The sequence below is a fragment of the Takifugu rubripes genome, chromosome 7 (assembly GCF_901000725.2).
Source record: "Takifugu rubripes chromosome 7, fTakRub1.2, whole genome shotgun sequence".
In the NCBI taxonomy this organism is placed as follows: Eukaryota; Metazoa; Chordata; class Actinopteri; order Tetraodontiformes; family Tetraodontidae; genus Takifugu; species Takifugu rubripes.
Window position 1 is genome coordinate 6,075,551 of NC_042291.1, and position 3,925 is coordinate 6,079,475.

At 46.6% G+C, this 3,925-nt stretch overlaps 1 long non-coding RNA gene across 4 annotated transcripts; it reads left to right on the forward strand.

Annotated features, from left to right (window-relative positions):
* Window positions 1-61: 61 nt before the first annotated feature.
* Window positions 62-2,320, forward strand: LOC115250475 (uncharacterized). Of its 4 annotated transcripts, none has more exons than XR_003889028.1 (3): window positions 62-385; window positions 511-1,794; window positions 2,082-2,320. It is a non-coding gene; the product is annotated as an uncharacterized lncRNA (long non-coding RNA). The 4 variants fall into 4 exon arrangements; XR_003889027.1 differs by having other exon boundaries at window positions 63-377; XR_003889025.1 differs by having other exon boundaries at window positions 64-373.
* Window positions 2,321-3,925: the final 1,605 nt, after the last annotated feature.

Sequence of the window (3,925 nt, forward strand, 5' to 3'; positions counted from 1 at the left end):
ATGAACCTTAAATATGTAGCAATCATATAAAGCCACTCGTCTGACCTGATTTCGGCCCCTCTTTCATGACATGACATCTTTGTATAGCATATAGGTAAATGCAAATAAAACCATCTCTCCACCACACGGGGGCGACGGTGAGTCAGCCTCATATCCACGCTACACAGTCCAAGACTCGAAGAAGAATGGGCTGTCAATCATGTCGAAGCCACGCCCCGACGCACCTGAACTTTATTGACAGTTTCTTTATTTCTGTTCCGTGAGAAAGTCAACTTTTCTGTCTTAAAGTCGCTTATTGCAGTGACGATTACAAACACTAAAATAAGACTTTTACGGTGAGATAGCGGATAAAGAGTGATGCTGAAATCACATCGTAAGTAAAGAAGTAAGCGCAACATGAACACAAACACTAATATTCCTTCAGAGCTTTAGGAAATGTCCTAATAATACAAAATCTTTACGAGGGTGTGATTTTCTTCTTCTTCATCTTTATCTTCTGGAACACTGGAGGAATCTTCAAGATCAGGCTACCTGAGGCTGCTTTGCTTCTTCCTGTTGATCCCAGTTACAACAAGAGTGCAGAAGTAGCAGTCATGGTTTGTCGGCTCCCTCCAAACGATGGGAATTCCAACCTTCAGACAACTCTTCTTGCCTTTGGTCCACTGACGGAGATACTTGGTGCATGACTAGCATACCATGTGTGGAGCCCAAGCTTTATCCTGGTCACCACGTTTAAACATGGGGAGCATGATTCATGAAACTTGTGACTAGGTTCCTGTTGGGAACAATAGTGTATACGTCAGAATACGTCAGGCTTATTTTTGCAAGTTCATCGAGTCAAAGTCATTTTATTCACTTGTAATCTAAAAAAAGAAAACATAAGTTGGCACATGCAAAATGTTCAGAATTCGTTTATTGCGCATCATATGATGTGAAAATCCCCATACATGTAAACAAAAACATCAAAAAAGAGATATGTAGATTAGTTCAGAAAGTAGGATGATTGAGATAACCAATGGGATTTTTGGATTCGGCACATTTCAATTATCCCAAACCATCTTAAATAAAACAACAAATTTGCTGTTGACCAGTTATTGTTTTTAGTTGTCGGGAAATTCTGCCACCACGTGGCTGAAATAGGTCACTGCAGCGTACAAGTGGATTAGTGTTATTGGAAAAACTGTTAACGTTCCTACTCAAATACTACAAATGATGCATGTTTCGTATAAAAATAAGTCTGTCACAATACTTCACTTTGTGATATTTACACTGTAGCAGGAACTTAAAACCATGTTTTAGAGCAACTGGTGAAAAAAGCATAGAATCTGCCCACTAAAATTTGTGCGGAAGAAAATGCAAACTGTTCGGGATTTACTTATGCGTCTGTTATTCCAAACTACACAAGGGACGAGGTTGGATAAAAGTACCAATTTATTCGCCCTGAAATGTGATGATGAGGACGCGGTGTTGGGATACTTTAAACAGACATTTGTTTACCTTCTGTAACACTTCAGCGTCCCATCAATCAGTGTTCAAGAAGGAAACGTGTGTGTGTGTGTGTGTGTGTTGACGTTAAACAGATTCAGACACCAGGCCGGCCGCTCTGTCTTGCATTTTTCATTATGTAAATAAGCCGTGATGGGGAGCGTGGCGCCGTCCAATGACCTCTGCTGTCCCGCCATAATAGAAGGGTGTTTATGTGGTCCCAGCACCTGTCTGTTCTCCCACGGGGTGGCGAGACGGGAGACCGATTGCTGCGTCACGTGACCGTGAAAGGCGAGCTGCGTTTCTCAGGTGAGTCTGCGGACAAACACGACTCAAGTGTCAACCTGCGAGGTGAAGGAGGGGTCAGACTGGCCCAAATCTCTCAAGTCTGGGCTTTCTCCCCCCCAAATGTCACCTCGGTTTGTTTGATGACGACAGGACGCGTTGAAACCTGACGAGGGGCCGAGCCCGACCCTGCACCTGAGCGGGGGGGACCAACTGCCCCCATCTGAGGGGGGCATGAATGTTAACATGCTTAATGCGCGAGAACAAGCTGCCTCTTTTTTGTAAAGTTAAACAATTTCTTTTATGTGCAGTTGCTGATCGTCAGACTACCGCCCCCCTCAGGCCAGGGGAGGTATTTCACCCAGACGGGCGCAATAAGGGACGATAGTGCAACATTGTCTTCGTGTTCTGCACCTTTTTGGCTCCCGAGCCTGAACTGAGTCGACACAGTGAGGGATCACACGGTCTGATTCCTGTGGAATATTTCTTTAGTCTGGTGGGGTTGCTTCATATTCAGATTTGTGTTGGTTCCAGTGTCGGCACCAGTGATTCTCCCTGCCAGGAGCCGACAATAATTAATCTTGATTAGAATATGGAAGTGTGTGTTTGGTGCTGGATAGCCGCTTCCTTCCTGGCTTCCTGTCGGACGCTAACAGCCTGGGAGGCCTCCGGACTGGGAATCTTTCTGGTGTCTGCACAGAGCCGCTCATGTGTGCATAATTTGCTCTGGATAGCCTTCACCAGTCTGCAAGCTCTCGTGTGTGTGTGTGTGTTGGTGTCTAGTCTGCAGAAAGTGAGTCAGGAGGACACGTGAACGGTATCGGAGCGGCTGAGCTCCTCGAAGCATTTTGGAGCAGCAGGTTCACAGAGAGGACAGGAGCCGGGGTCTCCGGGGGCCCCACCCTCCCTCCGCACTTGTAAGTGAGGCTAAGTGCTTTCAACGTTAGCTTTGGCTCGCGCTCATGAATGTTATGACAAGTTGGAAGATGAGGTCTGTCTATAAATAAAACCCGTCTGCTCTTGAAATATAGAGAAGCTGATGGTTTATGCATTTCATTACCGTCTGGGCCCAGTGACTCACTGGTTTCTGACTCCAGAGACTCCTTCCTAAAAGATTCCTCTGCACAAGGAGGAGGATTTAGAGCCTGGCCTGGATCTGACCTGTCCTGCTGTTATGACCTGGAAGCTCCCACGGGGTCATGTGACACTCCCCAGTGACTGTGCTGGTGTACCGAGCAGAGGAGTGTTTGGTCTGGCGTGTGCAGTTGGCTGGGTTAGCATTAGCAGAGGAACCTTTGGAGGAACGGGGCTCCTGGTTCGCTGTGTCTCAATATGCGAAGGCCCCCATCTGTTACTGTGCTCTTGTGAAACGTCAGCACTCACACGTCGGCATCCCCAAACCAGGTTTTAGTCCAGCGCGCCGCCATCTGAAGCCGTTATGGTGCGCGGTTGTGCTTGAGCTGTGTCTTTTAAACACCTTTTCCTGCAATTATAAATGTTCTTTTCAGAGCAGATCAACGCTCGAGAACTTTTCTTTTCTCTTTTGGCACTTTGGCGCATCACCAACCAGGAACCCACATCAGCTGCTAATGTAGCTGCTAATGCAGCTGCTAATGTAGCTCTGCTAATGCAGCTGCTAATGTAGCTGCTAATGCAGCTGCTAATGTAGCTGCTAATGCAGCTACTAATGCAGCTGCTAATGCAGCTGCTAATGTAGCTGCTAATGCAGCTCTGCTAATGCAGCTGCTAATGTAGCTGCTAATGCAGCTCTGCTAATGCAGCTGCTAATGCAGCTACTAATGTAGCTGCTAATGCAGCTCTGCTAATGCAGCTGCTAATGTAGCTGCTAATGCAGCTCTGCTAATGTAGCTGCTAATGCAGCTGCTAATGCAGCTGCTAATGCAGCTCTGCTAATGCAGCTGCTAATGTAGCTCTGCTAATGCAGCTGCTAATGTAGCTCTGCTAATGCAGCTGCTAATGTAGCTGCTAATGCAGCTACTAATGCAGCTGCTAATGCAGCTGCTAATGTAGCTGCTAATGCAGCTCTGCTAATGCAGCTGCTAATGTAGCTGCTAATGCAGCTCTGCTAATGTAGCTGCTAATGTAGCTGCTAATGCAGCGCTGCATCCAGTGATCATGTGACAAACCAGAGTCA